This window comes from Cervus elaphus, chromosome 22 (genome assembly GCF_910594005.1).
Source record: "Cervus elaphus chromosome 22, mCerEla1.1, whole genome shotgun sequence".
NCBI classification, from domain to species: domain Eukaryota; kingdom Metazoa; phylum Chordata; class Mammalia; order Artiodactyla; family Cervidae; genus Cervus; species Cervus elaphus.
Window position 1 is genome coordinate 59,215,085 of NC_057836.1, and position 20,748 is coordinate 59,235,832.

The window sequence follows — 20,748 nt, forward strand, 5'->3', positions numbered from 1 at the left end:
AGCATAACTGTGATTCTGGAGGTAATTCCATTAGCTCAGGGACCCCACAGGGGAAAGACTTTACCTGCCAGAACCGGGAAATAAAGACTGAAAGATGTGTTTGCTTCTTCAAATGCACAGGCATGTTTTCAAGGCTTCATGGATCACAATGAATCGGACACACATGACACCAAGAAAGGAAGCGAATAATGCAAGGAAAAAGCTCTATGCCTTTGTTAGGGTCTCTGTGAGAAAGGCAAGGCAGAGCAAGGTGAACAGGTTAGGATTGACTAGTTTGAGTAATTTCAGAGGGTTTTGGGTTATAGGGGCTATACCTAGTTTCCTGGCCTTGAGATGATTAGGCAGAGGGATATTTTCTGCTGTGGTGTGAGGGCCAGAGAGAGTGGATATGACTCCAGATTGGTTAGTTTAACCAAGAAAATGAATGATCTATTCACTAAAAAGTGTAATATTTATAAAAGAAATTGAAGGAGAAAAATAATGGAAAGATAGTTTTTCATGAATTGGAAAAACTAATTCTGTTACAATGTCCATACCATCCAAACTCATCTATAGATTTAATGGAATGTCTATCAGAATTCTAATGGCATATATTTTTTTTTATTTTCATGAATAGAAAGAAAAACTGCTCTAAAGTTTGTGTGGAACCACTAAAGACCAGATACAGCTAAGGTAATCCTGAGAAAGAATAACAAAAGTAGAGCCTTTATTTCCTGATATGAAACTATTTTACACAGCTATGGCAATCAGAGCAGTAGGGTCCTGGTATTAAAACAGATACATAGGCCAATGTTACAGAGTTGAAAGCCCAGAAATAAACCATACATACCTTATCAATTAATATTTGACAAGGGAGTCAAGAGTGCTCGGTGATAAAAGAACAGTTTTTTCAGTGAAAGATGTTGGGGAAACTGGATATTCACATGTAAAGAATGAAACTGAACTGACTGCCTTATACCAACCATGAAAATGAACTCAAGATGGATTAAGGACTTAATCATAAGACCTGAAACTGTAACACTCCCAGAAGAAAACATAGGGAAAGAATTCCTTGACATCAGTCTTGACATTGATTTGTTGGGTATGACAGCAGAAGCATAAGCAACAAAGGCAAAAATAAGCAAATTGGAATACATGAAACTAAAAATCTTCTGCATAGCAAAGAAATAATTATAAAATGACAGAACCTATGGAATGGGAGAAAATATCTGGAAACTACTTATTTTGACTGTGTGGGTCACAGTAAACTGTGGAAAATTCCGAAAGAGATGAGAATACCAGACCACCTCCTGGTGGTCTGCCTCTTGAGAAACCTGTATGCAGGTCAGGAAGCAACAGTTAGAACTGGACATGCATCAACAGACTGGTTCCAAATAGGAAAAGGAGTACGTCAAGGCTGTATGCTGTCACCCTGCTTATTTAACTTAAATGCAGAGTACATCATGAGAAACACCGGGCTGGAGGAAGCACAAGGGGAATCAAGATTGCTGGGAGAAATATCAGTAACCTCAGATAGGCAGAGGACACCACCCTTATGGCAGAGAGTGAAGAGGAACTAAAGAGCCTCTTGATGAAAGTGAAAGAGGAGGGGAAAAGTTGGCTTAAAGCTCAACATTCAGAAAACTAAGATCGTGGCATCCAGCCCCATCACTTCATGGGAAATAGATGGGGAAACAGTGGAAACAGTGTCAGACTTTATTTTTTTTGGGCTCCAAAATCACTGCAGACGGTGATTGTAGCCATGAAAGTAAAAGATACTTACTCTTGAAAGGAAAGTTGTGACCAATCTAGATAGCATATTAAAAAGCAGAGACATTACTTTGTCAACAAAGGTCTGTCTCGTCAAGGCTACGGTTTTTCTAGTGGTCGTGTATGGATGTGAGAGTTGGACTATAAAGAAAGCTGCACACAGAAGAATTGATGCTTTTGAACTGTGGTGTTGGAGAAGACTCTTGAGAGTCCCTTGGACTGCAAGGAGATCCAACCAGTCCATCCTAAAGGAGATCAGTCCTGGGTGTTCACTGGAAGGACTGATGCAGAGGCTGAAACTCCAATACTTTGGCTACGTGATGCGAAGAGTTGACTCATTGGAAAAGACCCTGATGCTGGGAAGGATTGGGGGCAGGAGGAAAAGGGGACGATAGAGGATGAGATGGCTGGATGGCATCATCGACTCGATGGACTTGTGTTTGAGTAAACTCCTGGAGTTGGTGATGGACAGGGAGGCCTGGTATGCTGCAATTCATGGGGTCTCAAAGAGTCGGACATGACTGAGCCACTGAACTGAACAGAAAGCATTTACTCTATTCCAAGGAATATGTAAGGAATCGTATCCATTCATGAGACTGTCTCATGTTTGTTTATTCTCTGAAATAAGCATTTGCTTTTTCTGTTTTCTTTTAGATGCTTTTAGTTACATTTATGTCTTTTAAAGAACATGTCTCCGTTGAAACCAGAAATGTGTTTATGTAACAAATGAAGTGGCTTCGAGTTGGGTTTCTGGAGAACTGTCACTTTAACTTTGTGCTACTGTGTTACGGTGGTTTTTCATGGTGCTTGATGAGTTATTCTCTGCTAGTGCACTTGAAGTAATGAACATCTTTCTTCCTTAGGTAGAGCTGCCTTTTTTTTTGGCAACCTGATTATGATGATTCAACAGGTCAATAATTAGAGGTCTTCCTCTTGTTGTGTTCGGTAGATGGTCCTATAGCACCAGTCTTCCGTTTCTCTTACCTGGGCTGCCTCTGGTTATATGATAGGATTGGCACTTGCCGCTTTCCACCACTTCTGCCCTCATTGTTACCACGTGTGCCCCTGGGGTCCGTAGTGCCTTGCCACTGATGCTGGCGTTGCCGCTGCTGCGGTGGATGTCGCCACCCGGGGCTCTGGTGTGGCTGTCCCCTCGGCTACCTCTGTGGTCTCCTGGGATGGCAGCTCCACCACCCCAGGGAGAGGACAGAAGTGTCGGGGGAGCTATGGTCACAGGTTCCTCAGCGACGTCTGGAGTTGTTGAATTCACAGGAGCTGCTGTGGGGGGGCAAGGGGCCAGAGTCACGGATGCCTCTGTGGCTAAAGAAATGGGGTCGCAGCTCTGCCGCTGCCTGTTTTCTTGTGGCTGTGGTTGGCTCTTGCATCCTGGAGGCCTGAGTCCTGTGTGCCACCTTTCCTGGGCTCTCTGGGACTGCAAGCCTAGCTGGGGGGCACCCACCCTGCTTAGCCCTGGCTCTGCCTCCTCTGTTTCCAGTCCACCCATCTTTAGATGTGCCGATGTGTGGAATTCTCTGCTGTGTCCTGGTGTGTTGGACAGAGGCACATTTGTTGAATTATGAATGTTTTCGAATCCACCTGCAATGCGGGAGACCTGGGTTCAGTCCTTGGGTTGGGAAGATCCGCTGGAGAAGAGAAAGGCTACCCACTCCAGTATTTGGGCCTGGAGAAGTCCATGTACTTTATAGTCCATGGGGTAGCAAAGAGTTGGATACGACTGAGTGGCTTTAACTTTCACTTCACTTTAGTGATTGTAGATTGAAGGAGAGAGACAAAGAGAATGTCTATCAATGTATGACAAAACCCACTGAAAAAAAAAATAAAGGAAAAGAAAAAAATTAAAAAAATAAAAACAGTGGAAAAAAAGAGAGAGAATGTCTACATCACTGTGATGAGCTATGTGTTTATTTAAAATTTTTATCTGGTGTGTCTTATAAAAACTTTGATTTTAAACTTTTTACTATAGCATTTTATAGTTGTGACTTTGAAAAATTTAAACTTCTCCTCCCACTCCACATATACAGTAGACACCATATTTTGAAATAAGGGAGATTATCTCATTTACATTAATTGTAAAGATCTGTTATTGTTCTTTACTTCTGCTATTTAAATGTCTTTGTTCTGTGTTCCTTTTTCTTTTTTTTTTGGTATTTTGCTATTAAATAAATAATTACCAATTCACTTCGAGAAATATAACCTTAAATTGCTTGTATCATTTGTGTCTACATATAGGAATTTATTCTCTTTATATTTGTTTACCCTCTCTCATTTAAAATCAATTTTTTAAATATTTAATCTATATATTATACATTTAGAACTACAGAAGACTGCACTGTAATTTTTCTTCAACTACCAAACATAATTTAGAAAACTCAAACTTATTGTATTTACCTACATTGTGGCATATCATCCCCAATATATATTATACTTTGAATTTCAGTTTTTATATGAAATTTCTTATAGCTATGATTTTTTATAAATCAAGTTCTCTTTCCATTATCACAAATGTAATTCTCTTAAATGAAGGTAGTATATTTCACTCACATTCATTTAAACAAATCTATTTGCTTCACTTCACTCTAGTCTTCACTTTTGCTTCACCTCACTTTACTCACTAAAGTCATTTTTTGTATTTTCTATGTATGCTCCATTTTTTTCTGTTGTTTTAGAGGAAAATAATACTTCTGCTATTTCCATCTTTCAGAAGTATAAGCCTATGTTGCATCGTTTGTGTCTGTAATTAGCAAGTGTATCAGTTTTCCCCTTTCAATCTTTAAGATTCAACAAATTATTCAAATTCATCTTTTACTTTTAGAGATAGTATTGTTCTCTGAGCCTTGTTAGATTATACATATCTGTCAGTTATTCTTATATATAAACAAATGATATGAAATGTAATGGAATTTTTCCAGAAAATATTTTTGTATCACTTAACAGATAAGAAATAGATAGAAGTCATTATAACTTTATAGATATTTAAATTATATTCTTTATATGTCCATATGCAGAAAAGTTTATTACTTTAATTCTTAAAAGTCAGATCACACTTGTGAGAATCATATATTTCTCTATGCTGAGTCACATTTTCTGTTGTGTTTAAATGGGTCTTGTCTGTTTATTTTGTTTCCTGCCATAGCAAGTGAATGTCTCCTTAACAAAGACTACACCAAATTTTCAGTGAGTCTTTCCAAAGGCTTAGAGTCTCACTTTGATTAAAAAATTGTTTTCTTTCAACAGTTAATTGATAAAGAAAAATAGTTTATAAAATATGAGGAAACAGGTTAAAAAAGAAATAGAATGACGTGATGCAGGCAAGGATGTGCAGGACCGTTAAGGATTCCTGGAGGATTCTGGCTCCAGAAGCAGAGGCTTGATCCAGCAGCAGTTTGCTGCCATCTGGTGGCTGTTGTCTGACCAAATACCAAGACAAAGATTCTAGGTACTATGGTAGAGTGGAACTTCCAGAATGATGGTTAAGAATTCTAATTATTGCCTAGTTACCTGGTTTTTATCCCCATCAGACGGTCCTGAGGAGAGGAGCTTGGCTAATAATAACCAGCAATGTGCAAAGCCCCAGACACCTCCCTGTCTCCCAAGATAAAGTTGTCTCTGATACTGTGAGTCTTGTTTTCTCTCCCCTCCTTTTGTTATTTCCCTCACCAAAAATAAGTCCTGTGAGATCTCACCGCTTGTTTCAATGATTACTAAAAATGTTATTAAATATTTTGATTATTACCCCTTTTGCTAACCACTGAAATAATTGAATCATAGGTCAAAACTCTTCCTATGATAAAAAATCCTTTGTCAGATGGCAACTCCCATTAATTCCTGGAAAGCTTGAAACAGTGAATAATTTCAATGTTATACAATCTCTTCAGGATTTTTAAAATTGAGGAAAAATCCGCCATCTTTTAATGATAAGACAAGTTTAAGTACAAAATGTGGCATGATTAGTATGAGGAAAGCAAATAATGATCTATCTTGATGACAAATATATATATATACAACAATTCTAAATAAAATCCAGTAAAACCCATGCAAAGGGATCTCAAGATAAAACAAATTCAGATATAATGTAATCAGAAAATATTTTCCATTTTCTGTTCATCTTTTTTTTAAAGTCATTAGTTGCTGTATTTGAAAAAAAATAATCTTCTTTCAACAAAATTGTTTATGATGCTGAATCCTTGCCAGGTTTCTGCTAAACTAATATCAATTATATTTACAATTTTCTATCTCCTTGTCTTGTTCCCGATCTTCAGATAAAGTCTTTCAGACTTTCATCATTAAGGGTGATATTATTACCCCTAGATTTTTCATAGATGCCTTTTATCAGGCTGAGAAAAGTTGCTGAGAGTTATCAGAATTAAATGTCTGTTTTTGTGTGTATATATTCTCCTTTCCACTTTGTTAATATAGTAAATTACATTATTTTTGAACAATAAATCAGTTATGCATTCCTGGGATAGCATCTGTTTCATCCTAGTGTCTTATCCCTTTGACATCCCTTGGTCCTCTGTTGAATTGAAATTTACTAAATTTTTGTTTAGAAATTTCACGTTAATGTTCACAACAGATGTTGACCTGTATTTTCTTCTCTTTTTCTGTGTCTGTCCAGTTTAATACCACCTTTATCTTGGCTTCATTAAATAAATTAGGAGGTATTCACTCATTTAAATTCCATGGAAAAGTTTATGTAGAATTATTATTAAGGCCTGACTTATGTATTTGGTAAAATTCACCAGCAAACTGAACTAGAGTTTTTCTTTGTGGGATAGTTTTGAACTATATATATGCATATGTGTGTCTATGTGGCATATGTATCAGAGGGAAGAAGGAGAGAGGGAGGAGAGAGACCAGAGCGAGAGTGAAAGAAAGAGACTCTGTTGTTACTGATTCGGGCAGAGATCTGGTTTCTTTTACTTTTTCTTTGCTAGAATCAGAAGTCAACTCTTTTATTTTGCAAAACAAATTAAACTTATTTTCCAATCCACCTAAGTAGTAGAAAGACAGTGATTTCAATTAGGTATAAATGTAAAGAAACTAAAAGAATGCCTGAGAATTGGGGAGGGTGGGAGGAGCATGGTTTATATATGCAGCATTTAGTGATCTAGTTTTGATATCCACTGGCATCAGAAAATGATAAATGGATTATATTTATTACACATCTGTGTTGAACAAAGACAGAAATTCCTGGAGAGGATATTTGTAAATCAATGCAATGAAGGGTGGAAATATCCTTCCAGAAGAATATGTATGATTAATAATACCTTTGATTGACTTTGAGTGAGAATGTTGCTATTCTGCCAGGAAGCAATAAGGAGACCAAATTCACTTGTCCCCGAACTTCTAAATAGGAACTGGCTTCATTGTTGTCAGTTGAGAATCATAAATTATAAATGAATGTTCTTCACACTCATCTCACTAGACAATTTTCAATATTGAGACTAATTAAGAAGGAGGTGTGATCCAGGAATCAGTATTAAAAGTGAAGCAAAACAAAACCTCCCTAGCAGATTCTAACATATGGGAAATTTAGCAAACAATGACCTAATTGACCTCTAGAGCCCTTTTTACTTTTCAGAAAGACCACATATCTATATATCTATATCTATCTATCTATCTATCTGTCTGTCTATCTATATCTAATTTACTTTCTTTTTTACAAGAATAACTACATGGTTAGATCAAAGGATTTAGAACTTATGTAGGAACAATTTTTGGTTCAGTCTTTGCATGATATAAAGAGTAGGATATTTCTTGATGTCAAACTGAAGAGTCAGTCTGATCCTCTTTTGGTTCTAGCAAGTAAAAATAAGGTATATGAGACTTAGAAATAAATAGGTCTGTTTATTGAGTGCCCTCACTTGAATAGATTGAATATGTACTGTTAAACATGTTTGCAATTAACCGCACTTTCTTCAAAGCTTCTTTTAATGGAAAAAGGAGCTAATAAAATTCTTCAATGAGTTTCTTTTGGTATCTGCTGAATCTCAAGTAAGGTACCTGATTTTTATAAAATCACAACTTTTTAAAAGATAGATTTCTTAATTTAGAAAAAAAAATTCAATCTCTCATATATGCACTCTTAATGAACACTTTCTATTTCCCAGGTCCTACATATTTTATTCAATTTATATACATCACTTAATTTAATCCTTTCAATACCACCCTATGGGATAGATGTTCTAAGACATATTTTGCTGATGAGGAGACAGAGGTTCATAGAATATGAACAATTTGCCCAAGATTACTTATCCAGTGAGTGTCAGGACCTGGATTAAAACTTAGGTTTACATGTGTTAAATGCCACACTTTTAACTAATAAAACATTTTTTACTTCATAAAAAAAATAGTAACAGAAGCAAAATTGATTCAATTTTTATGACTCTAATTTTGATTTTGTAAAAATGCCCAAATTAAAATGACTTCAAATATGACATTAATTTCATTGATGGGAAGTTTTTTTTTGATATTTCAGAAATTAAAGATAGAAATGGATACACATTTATAACATAAAATTTCATCTTTTCCACTTGGATTTAATTTTTCAGATATATTAAAATTATTGATGTTTTATCCACATACATCTTTAGTGTTTGATATTAAGCATTGATAGTTATTTTAAAAAGCAAAACCTGTGCAACACAGATTTTGTTTGCTCTATGTATTTCCATGAATGTCTTCTGTTTGATTAATAATATAGACAGGGAAAAAATACTTCTTAGGAAAGTTAATCTTGTACTTCTTGTATCATAAAGTTTGCTTCTGTATAAACAATAATTCATGTACTGAGATGTTAATGCTTTACATTAAAGGAAAAAGATGTGCTGGAGTCTGGCTGCAGAAAGGAAGCAGGCCTACTAGCAGTCAGAGTTAAGTGGTAAAGGAGTAGATGTTAAAGGGTGTGTAGCTAGTGTAGGAGGTAAGAGTTCATTCATCATTTCAGATGACTGTAAGACTGGTGCTTCGTTCCATCCCATGAAACTATAATCCCATGTTTCCTAATGTCTTTTATATAGCAGGATGTTTTAAGACAGTCAAACTAACTGCATTTTGTGATAGGAAAAAGAATTGACCTAATTTTTCACCTGATATTCCTAAAACAAAAGTAATTTTTTACGTGGCTATTTGCTTGTTAATTTGACTAACATTTACTTTGAATTTAAGAAGTTCCAGTAACTGCAAATACTGCTTTTCATACTCAGTTTCACATTTTTATCACAAAAACCCTATAAACTAGGTATTATTATTACCTCCCATTTCATAGAAGAGGACTTCAGGCATTGAAAATGTAGATAGCAATTTTAGATTATTTCAGATTGAAAGAGGTGAAATTTGGACTTAGTCTATCTAATTCCAAAGTTCTGAACAAATGGCATAAAATGACTCATAGCATCACTGTCCCAGACATCTTTTGCCCATCTACATTTCTCATATCATTGACATTGAATATATTAGAAAAAATTATATATATTTGGCTATCGGTCCTTCCAAAAGTAAAGTTATTCTGTTAGATGTGTTGCCAAGAGAACTTCATATTCCAATAGCATGTTTTTCTCTCATTTGCAGCCATGTGGATGAACCTGGAGGGTATTATCCTAAGTGAAATAAGTCAAACAGAGAAAGGCAAATACTGTATGATATCACTTATCTATGGAATCTAAAGAATACAACAAACTGGTGACTATAACAAAAAAGAAACAGGCTCACAGATATAGAGAACAATCTAGTGGTTGCCATTGGGGTGAGGTTGGGGGAAGGAGAAATATAGGGATAGGGGAGTAAAAGGTACAAACTGTTATATATAAAATAAGCTCCAATGATATATTGTACAACACAAGGAATACAGCCAATATTTTATAATAACTATAAATTGAGTATAACTTCAAAATTGTGAATCACTATATTGTATACCTGTAACAGATAATATTGTACGTGAACTATATTTCAATTTTAAAAAAGAGCAGAAAGTTGATGAGGCTTTCCATAGGATTCGTGATCATCCACTGATTTTCTCAGATAGGTCTCAGCTGTGATGAATGAACTGAATAAGAATTACTCAGAAGGGATAGAGTTTATTTTGCTGGGATTCCGAAGATCTCCAGATGTACAGATTCTCTTATTTTCACTCTTCTTGCTTATCTACATGGTCATTGTGGTGGGAAATATCAGCGTGTTAGTTGTCACTAAAATCGATTCCAAGCAACCTAGATGCCCATCAGCAGATGAATGGATAAGGAAGCTGTGGTACATACACACAATGGAATATTACTCAGCCGTTAAAAAGAATTCATTTGAATCAGTTCTAATGAGATGGATGAAACTGGAGCCCATTATACAGAGTGAAGTAAGCCAGAAAGATAAAGAACATTACAGCATACTAACACATATATATGGAATTTAGAAAGATGGTAACAATAACCCTATATGCAAAACAGAAAAAGAGACACAGAAGTACAGAACAGACTTTTGAACTCTGTGGGAGAAGGTGAGGGTGGGATGTTTCGAAAGAACAGCATGTATATTATCTATGGTGAAACAGATCACCAGCCCAGGTGGGATGCATGAGACAAGTGCTCGGGCCTGGTGCACTGGGAAGACCCAGAGGAATCGGGTGGAGAGTGAGGTGGGAGGGGGGATCGGGATGGGGAATACATGTAACTCTATGGCTGATTCATATCAATGTATGACAAAACCCACTGAAATGTTGTGAAGTAATTAGCCTCCAACTAATAAAATAAAATAAAATAAAATAAAATCGATTCCAGACTTCATACCCCTATGTATTTCTTTCTCAGAAATCTGTCTTATTTAGATCTTTGCTACTCCTCCGTCATTGCTCCCCAAACTCTGGCCACTTTCTTATCCAAAGACAAGAGAATTTCTTACAATGGCTGTGCAACCCAGTTCTTTTTCTTTGCTCTTTTTTTTGGGACTGAAGGCTTTCTTCTAGCTGTGATGGCATATGATCGCTTCTCAGCCATTTGCTCGCCCTTCCTCTACACTGTCCGTATGTGTCCCAGCAGGCTTGTGTTCGTTTGGTGATTGCCTCCTACGTCTGTGGCTGCATCAACTCCATGATCCAAACAGGTTTCACCTTCAGTTTGCGTTTCTGTGGAGAAAACAGATTGGACCACTTTTTCTGTGATGTCCCAGCCCTGATCAAGATATCCTGTGTGGACACCTTGGTGAATGAGATTGTACTCTTTATTCTGTCTGCTGTCATCATCATCACTACCACAACGGTCATTCTGGCTTCTTAACGCATGTATCCTCTCCACTGTTCTAAAGATCCCCTCAAATCATGGCAGGAGTAAGACCTTCTCCACTTGTAGCTCTCATATCACTGTGGTGAGTTTGTTCTATGGAACTGTATTCTTCATGTATGCCCAGCCTGGAGCCATCTCTTCACCAGAGATAAACAAGATTATAGTTGTATTCTACACTCTTATCATCCCTATGTTGAATCCTCTGATTTATAGTCTAAAGAATAGGGAGGTAAAAAATGCTGTGAAAAGGATATTGTTGAGAAAAAAATCTTTTCATTGACCTCTGGCCATCTGTAAAACTATAGGCTAGACTAAAATCAATATATGTAATAATTTGTTATGGAATAATTCTAACTAATTCATCTACATTTTTGAAGATTTGAGTTTATTTTTTAACATCAATAGATTTTTCAAAAATGAATGAAAATCAATGTAAATATATTTCTTCATAGTTATTTTATGGTGTGATATCTGTTTGTTACAAGGTTTTTTTCTGTTTGTTTTGCTTCAGTTCAGTTCAATTCAGTTCAGTTCAGTCACTCAGTCATGTCTGACATTTTGCTTAGGTATATTCAAAATCACAGCTCATGAATACAGTACTGCTAAATAAGTACACACACTAAAAGTATTAATATAATATCTGAAAATATATATGATTATATGAATATCTATATATCCATCTATATATCTGGGGGAAAAAGAAAGAGACACTATTAAAATTTCTATGGAATTTGTTTTCTCCAAATCATAGTTGAGTTTGCCAGTATTCAATCTTTGCAAATGAGAGTTGAAAGTCCCACAGTAATATAAATCACTGGCCTTGCTCAAATAATTATATGAAGGAGTGGTACAAAGTATTACACCTATAATATCCTTAATAGTCCAAACATTAATGATTTCATCAAGGGACAAAAAATTAAAAAAAAATGTGGTATGGTTGCTGTAAACCTATTTGTAATGGGGAGTCTTAATAATAAATGTTTGGTAATATTTTTAGTTACTTATATTTATTGAGGGCTTCCCTGGTGGCTTATGGTAAAGAATCTGCCTGCTAATACAGGAGATGAGGGTTCAATCTCTGGGTTGGGAAGATTCCCCTGGAGAAGAAAATGGCAATCCACTTCAGTGTTCTTGCCTGGGAGATCCCATGGACAGAGCAGCCTGGTGGGCTACATTCCATGGGGTCACAAAAGAGTCGGACACGACTTAGGAACTAAACACATATTATTGATCTCATTACTTTCTTTCTTGTAATGTTTGTACTCTATATATTGATTGAAAATCCTTATTTTCCTCTAGAGTTGGAAAAAACATTGACATGGAGTGACATAAAATAGTGTCTTATAGTAATGTAATTCTTATGATGTCTGTAATTATACATTTTTATTTTTAAATCTTAGGATTTTATTCCATTTTAGTTCCTTAATTAAATCTGCCATGAATTTGACTTTATACCATTGGAATTTTGAGTTCCATATAATTATTTTCAAAGTAGTTTATGATGTGACATCTAGGTGTTACATAGGTTTCCTGTTCTAGTTTTGTTTTGTTTAGATGTATTCCAAACTGCAACTCATAAATATTGTACTATTTAAATTAATTGATAAATACACACATTATGTTCATTAATCAATATCTGCATGAACATTTGCATATCTCCATGATTATTTTAATATACCTAAAGTTTTTCTGGTTTTGTTAATCTTTTGTTTCTGAATTCATTTGTTGAAGGCTTGGTTGATTTATTTTCTGTTTTTACTGTAATGGGAAATGTTTAAGACTTTTATATAGTTCTCAATGTAATTTTCCTTTGCTTTCATTATTATATTCAATATAAATAATTTTTCATTTTAATATTCTTTTTATTAAAGGCTTATGTAGATGAGGTTTGTTCTTTCAGTATAGTAGATTTATTTAGATAATATATTCTTATTGTTAATTTCTAGTTTTATTGTCTTAAGTTCAGAGGATTTAAACTCAAAAAAACCTTTATGGTGGAATTTCTGGAGTACATTTAGTTAGCTATTAAACTTGTAAATATTCCACAATTTAAGGAAACTATGTCATCCTAATATGCATTATCAAATTGGATTTTAAACATATTGAATATGATAAAAGGTGATCATTATGGCTAAGTTGTAAATATAGCAGGTAGGCATTGATGGTTCAATGTCAGACAATGCAGAATTAAATTTGACATATTATTTCATTTTAATTAATTAACTTAATTGGAGAATAATTACCCTAAATATTGTGGTGGTTTAATGCCACATTAAAATTCAAAAAATATTTGACATATTAACAGATTAAAATATTTTAAAAAGAATTGTCACAAATAGAAGGAATATTTGATAAGTTGTAACAGTATTTTATGATTTTAAAAACAGTAAAATTAGAAAAATAGCTAAATTTTATTAAGCTGCTAAATTATAGCTACAAACTGAATGAACACACATTTTCATTGGGAAAATATTAGAAGCATTTTCTTTAAAAATTACGAAAAAAGACACAGTGCTCATTATCCCTAAATGCAGTTCAACATGCTATTAGAAATCTAACAAATGCAATAAATAATAAACATAATTTTAATGTATAGGGGATCAAATGTAGGATTGAACTGTCATTTATATGATAATTTACAAAAGCAATCTAAAGAAGGATTTATGAAGGTATCTGGATTAACACAAAAGACCAATTGCATGTCCATACAATAGCAGTAAACAACTACAGTATTTAATTTAAAAGATTATTCTATTTATATGTGTATCAGATATTATTAAGGATTTTGGGATAATTTAACAAAAGATATATAAGACTTTAATGTGGAAAATTATAAAATTCTCTAGATCATGTGGTAGAAAATTATTGTTCAAAGATTACAAAAAGGAGGGGAGGAGTGAAATCAGCTGATGACTAAATAAGATATCTCCCTTTCATATGCCTTCTGAACAACAATAACTTGTCATCCAACCATGGACAAGAGGGACAAGAGTGCTTCTGTGGGAGATTGGAGATCCATGTAGGAGTCCGCGAAACTCTAGTGCCGTCCAGTATGGAGAAGAGCCGTGTTTAGATTTCAGGCTTGCACGTAGGTGGCTGAGTCACTCACTGATGTCCTGGGAGCAGCTCCTTGCCCCTGAGGACTGGAATATGGCTGTTTGTCTACTGTCACCAGCACCATACGCTGAGGGACTTGGCCGGAATCATGCCCATCTATGGGTCAGGTAATAGGTGTATAGACCTCAGTCCTGGCTATAGCCTGTGAACCAGCTCCAACCCCTTGACTACAGTCTGGGAGCCCTGGGAGTAAGCCCACCAAACCTCAGTCAGGCTGTAGATTTCAAAGTTGTAACTGGACTCCAGCTCATCCTAGTAGCAGTCTACAAACAGCCCTGCTGGCCCAGATACTGGACAGAAGACACTCCCATCCGCACCCCCAGAGATACTAAAAGGGTCCTATATTTGGATCCCATTTCTTCACAGCCATAGTCTGCCAGCAGTCCTACAGGTCTAAACACCCAGTGGGAGACATTCCTTTCTGTCCATGTATCTGGTATCAGGCCACTGACTAAGGACCCAACTATGGACCCTGAAGCAGGTCCTTATTCTAGTGCTATCTTACTGAACAAGACACAGGAAGCGGTCTTATTCATCCAATGACCAGACAGGAATGACCATCCCCATCCAGGGACCCTACTGCAGACCCAAAGACAGCCTTAAACTGATTCCAGTCCAGCATAATTGTGATTCTGGAGGTAATTCCATTAGCTCAGGGACCCCACAGGGGAAAGACTTTACCTGCCAGAACCCGGAAATAAAGACTGAAAGATGTGTTTGCTTCTTCAAATGCCCAGGCATGTTTTCAAGGCTTCATGGATCACAATGAATCGGACACACATGACACCAAGAAAGGAAGCGAATAATGCAAGGAAAAAGCTCTATGCCTTTGTTAGGGTCTCTGTGAGAAAGGCAAGGCAGAGCAAGGTGAACAGGTTAGGATTGACTAGTTTGAGTAATTTCAGAGGGTTTTGGGTTATAGGGGCTATACCTAGTTTCCTGGCCTTGAGATGATTAGGCAGAGGGATATTTTCTGCTGTGGTGTGAGGGCCAGAGAGAGTGGATATGACTCCAGATTGGTTAGTTTAACCAAGAAAATGAATGATCTATTCACTAAAAAGTGTAATATTTATAAAAGAAATTGAAGGAGAAAAATAATGGAAAGATAGTTTTTCATGAATTGGAAAAACTAATTCTGTTACAATGTCCATACCATCCAAACTCATCTATAGATTTAATGGAATGTCTATCAGAATTCTAATGGCATATATTTTTTTTTATTTTCATGAATAGAAAGAAAAACTGCTCTAAAGTTTGTGTGGAACCACTAAAGACCAGATACAGCTAAGGTAATCCTGAGAAAGAATAACAAAAGTAGAGCCTTTATTTCCTGATATGAAACTATTTTACACAGCTATGGCAATCAGAGCAGTAGGGTCCTGGTATTAAAACAGATACATAGGCCAATGTTACAGAGTTGAAAGCCCAGAAATAAACCATACATACCTTATCAATTAATATTTGACAAGGGAGTCAAGAGTGCTCGGTGATAAAAGAACAGTTTTTTCAGTGAAAGATGTTGGGGAAACTGGATATTCACATGTAAAGAATGAAACTGAACTGACTGCCTTATACCAACCATGAAAATGAACTCAAGATGGATTAAGGACTTAATCATAAGACCTGAAACTGTAACACTCCCAGAAGAAAACATAGGGAAAGAATTCCTTGACATCAGTCTTGACATTGATTTGTTGGGTATGACAGCAGAAGCATAAGCAACAAAGGCAAAAATAAGCAAATTGGAATACATGAAACTAAAAATCTTCTGCATAGCAAAGAAATAATTATAAAATGACAGAACCTATGGAATGGGAGAAAATATCTGGAAACTACTTATTTTGACTGTGTGGGTCACAGTAAACTGTGGAAAATTCCGAAAGAGATGAGAATACCAGACCACCTCCTGGTGGTCTGCCTCTTGAGAAACCTGTATGCAGGTCAGGAAGCAACAGTTAGAACTGGACATGCATCAACAGACTGGTTCCAAATAGGAAAAGGAGTACGTCAAGGCTGTATGCTGTCACCCTGCTTATTTAACTTAAATGCAGAGTACATCATGAGAAACACTGGGCTGGAGGAAGCACAAGGGGAATCAAGATTGCTGGGAGAAATATCAGTAACCTCAGATAGGCAGAGGACACCACCCTTATGGCAGAGAGTGAAGAGGAACTAAAGAGCCTCTTGATGAAAGTGAAAGAGGAGGGGAAAAGTTGGCTTAAAGCTCAACATTCAGAAAACTAAGATCGTGGCATCCAGCCCCATCACTTCATGGGAAATAGATGGGGAAACAGTGGAAACAGTGTCAGACTTTATTTTTTTTGGGCTCCAAAATCACTGCAGACGGTGATTGCAGCCATGAAAGTAAAAGATACTTACTCTTGAAAGGAAAGTTGTGACCAATCTAGACAGCATATTAAAAAGCAGAGACATTACTTTGTCAACAAAGGTCGATCTAGTCAAGGCTGTGGTTTTTCTAGTGGTCATGTATGGATGTGAGAGTTGGACTATAAAGAAAGCTGAGTGCAGAAGAACTGATGCTTTTGAACTGTGGTGTTGGAGAAGACTCTTGAGAGTCCCTTGAACTGTAAGGAGATTCAACCAGTCCATCCTAAAGGCGATCAGTCCTGGGTGTTCATTGGAAGGACTGATGCGGAGGCTGAAACTTCAATACTTTGGCCACCTGATGCGAAGAGCTGTCTCATTTGAAAAGACCCTGATGCTGGGAAAGATTGAGGGCAGGAGGAGAAGGGGAAGAGAGAGGCTGAGATGGTTGGATGGCATCACTGACTCAACGGACAAGGGTTTGGGTGGACTCTGGGAGTTGGTGATGGACAGGGAGGCTGGGCATGCTGCGGTTCATGGGGTCGCAAAGAGTCGGACATGACTGAACGACTGAACTGAACTGAACTGAACTTGTTATATAAAGAGTTAGTAGCCACAATTAAAAGGACCACATAGGACTCTACAGCAAAACAACAAATTACCAGATTAAAAATGGGCAGATGACCTGGATTGACATTTTTCCAAAGAATACATACCTAAATACAAAAAGCTTCTCTCATATAAGAGAAGATATATATATATATATATATATATATATATATATATATATATATACACACACACACACATGTATATATAATATAGTAATATATTATAGTAAATATATTATAGTAGTTTTTCCAGTATTCATGTACAGATGTGAGAGTTGGACCATAAAGAAGTCTGAGTGCCCAAGAATTGATAATTTCGGAAGGTGGTACTGGGGAAGACTCTTGAGAGTCCCTTGGGCAGCAAAAGATAAAACCAGTTAATCCTAAAGGACATCAACCCTGACTGGAAGGACTGATGCTGAAGCTGAATCTCCGGTACTTTGGCCACCTGATGTGAAGAGCTGACTCACTGGAAAAGAGCCTGATGCTGGGAAAGATTGAGGGCAGAAGGAGGAGAGGGCGACAGAGGATGAGATGGTTGGATGGCATCATTGACTCAATGGACAGGAGTTTGAGCAAACTTTGGAAGATAATGAAGGACAGGGAAGCCTGGAGTGCTGCAGTCCATGGGGTCACAAAAAGTAGAACACCACTGAAAGACTGGACAAGAACAACTATCAATATTACTTAACCTCTGGTCATATTCACCTGGCTGAGGTAGTGTTTATACAGTTTCTTCTCTATAGAGTTACACTATTTTTGTCCATACTGTACTCTTTGGAAGCCAGTCACTAAGTATAGCTCCCACTTAAGGGGGAAGGAATTAAGCTTTACCTTCCTGAGGGGAGAGTGAATATATAAATTATTTGAAATTCTTTATGTGATACTTTTTAATAAAGTAAAAACAACTAAAATAAAATAAGATGGCATATTACTTAAATTATATTAGATGTTATCAACTGAATGATTAACAAGGGAGTCTGAATGTTACCTTAGGCTAGGAGGATGCTGGTATGAGATAAGAGAAAACCACCTGGTTAATGATCATATATGGGCCCAAGTTGATACTGTAGCGTGAAACAAGTCTTACGATTAATTCCTTCCTCTGTACTTGAAATCCAGATGTATTAAAATTATAATGTAGTATCATGTATGTGCTTAGTAACTTTCTCTAGAATCCTAATGTGTTGCTATTTTTACTTCTTTTTGTATGTATAAAGAATTCTTGCCTACTTCAAGTTTGCAAAGATACTGGGTTTTTTCTGTAAGTTTAATGATTTTAGTTTTATCTATGATTCATTTAATTCAGTTTTGGGGTATGATATAAAGTGTGATCAAGAATTATATTGTTGATTGCTTATGGTTAGTTGTCATTGAACTATTTGTTGAAAAGATTTCTCTTTCTCCAATGAATTCATCTTAGTAAAAAATCAGTAAATTATACATGTATAGTCTTTTGCTCTCTCTTTTAGGCTATACTGATACATTCTTATGTCAATACAGTGGTTCCAGATTGCTATAGCATTTTATTAAATCTTCAAACCAGTATAAGTCTTCCAACTTTTTCTTTAAAACCATTTTTTTTGACTATTCTGTATTTTTTGCCTTTCCATAAACGTATTGCAATGAATTCTCATTTCCCTCAGGGATATAACTGTGTGAAATTGCTGCTTTAGATAAGTGTAAAAGTGCAAGTGTTAGTCCCTCCGTCTTATCTGACTCTTTGCGACCCCACGGACTATAGCCTTCCAGGCTTTGTCCATGGGATTTCCCAGACAAGAATACTGGAATAGGTAGCCATCTCCTTCTCTAGGGAATCTTCCCCACCCTGGGATGGAACCCAGGTCTCCTGCATTGCAGGCAGATTCTTTACTGTTATCAGGGAATCCCACTTAACTTAAATGCAACTGCCAAACTAGTTTTCAAAGTGGCCGTACACTTTACACTACTGCTAGGAATGTGTGAGTGTTCAAATTCTCATCAGCGCTTGGTATTCTCAGCATTTGTAATTTTAGCCATTCTAGTGCATGTGTATTATTTCACCATAGTTTAATTAACATTTCCCTGATGACAATTGGGGGATTCCCAGGTGGCTCAGTGGTAAAGAATCTGCCTCCCAATGTAGGAGCTGTGGGTTTGATCCCTGGATTGGGAAGATCCCCTGGAGAAGGAAATGGCAACCCACTCCAGTATTCTTGCCTGGGAAATCCTATGGACAGAGGAACCTGGTGAATTACAGTTAATGGCACTGCAAAAGTGTTGGATATGAGTGAGCGATTGAGCACAAGCTTGATGACTATTGATGTTAAGGATCTTTTCACTTGGCTATTTAACACTCATATATCTTGCCTGATAATATTTCTGTTAAAATTTGTCTATTAATTATTGAGTTGTAAAATTTTAAAATTATTATGGATAACTATCTTTTAATAGATAAGCCTTTTTCAAATATTTTCTTCCAGTCTATTGCTAGCCTTTTCAGTTTCTTAACAGTATATTTTGAAGACCAACTATTTTTTAATACTGATGGAATCTATTTTTTTCTCTCTTGTGTATCTTAACTAAGATGTATTTGCCTAGACTGAGGTTATAAGAATGTTTATGCTATATTTCTTGTAGATTTTTAAAATTGTACTCATAATAATTTTTGTACATGACATGAGCTAAGAGGTGTTGCTCCTTTTTCTTGCAAAATGATGTACAATTTTTCTGGCAGGATTTGGTGAAATGACTATTTTCTCTCCATTGAATTAGCTTTTTGCCTTTGTCATATATTTTAAGAGTACCTTTGGACTCTTTTTTTCCCCCCTATATTTTCTCTTTATGTCTGATAATATGGTGAATAGCTTTGATTTTCAAGTGTTAAAATAACCTGGCATTGCAGTATGTTCCCATTGGTCATGATGTATTTATTATTTTTTTAGATGGTCTGGGATACTATTAATAATACATCTTTAAGGATTATCTTTTTGGTTTGTAAGGAAAGTTTATCTATAGTTTTTTTTTTTTTTCAAATGGCCGTAGCAGGAATTTTTATCTGAGTAATACTGACCTCATAAAATAAATTAGAATATGATGCTTCTTAAAAATTTCTGCAAGCTATTTTGTACAATTTGCATTATTCTCTTCTTAAATGTTAGAAAGAATTCACCATCATCTCAATCTGGACTTTACTTTGTGGAGAGGCTTTTAGCTATAAACTCAATATCTTTAATAGATAAAGGGTGATTTAGGTTATCTTTTTCTTGTCAGATTTTTTAAAATGTGGTGAAATAAATAAAATAAGACTTATGGACTTCCCTTGTGGTTCAGTGGATAAGAATCCACCTGCCAATGCAGGGGGCACCTGTTGGATCCCTAGTCTGGGAAGACACCACATGCCTCAGGGCAGCTAAGCCCATGTGCCCCGACTACTGAGCCTGCGCTCTAGAACCCTCGAGCCGCAACTCCCGAGCCCATGGACTGCAACAACTGAACCCTGCGTGCCTGGAGCCTGTGCTCTGCAACTAGAGAAGCCACCCTAAGAAGCCTGGGCACCACCACGAAGAGTAACCCTTGCTCACCACAACCAGAGAAAAGCTCGCATGCAGCTGCAAAGACTCAGCGCAACTAAAAATAAATAAATAAATGGTCCACATAAAAAACTCTTTTTTTTA

At 36.3% G+C, this 20,748-nt stretch overlaps 1 pseudogene; it reads left to right on the top strand.

Moving 5' to 3' along the window:
* The first annotated feature begins 9,805 nt into the window (after positions 1 to 9,805).
* On the top strand, positions 9,806 to 11,319 carry LOC122679999 (annotated as a pseudogene).
* The last annotated feature ends 9,429 nt before the right edge of the window (positions 11,320 to 20,748 follow it).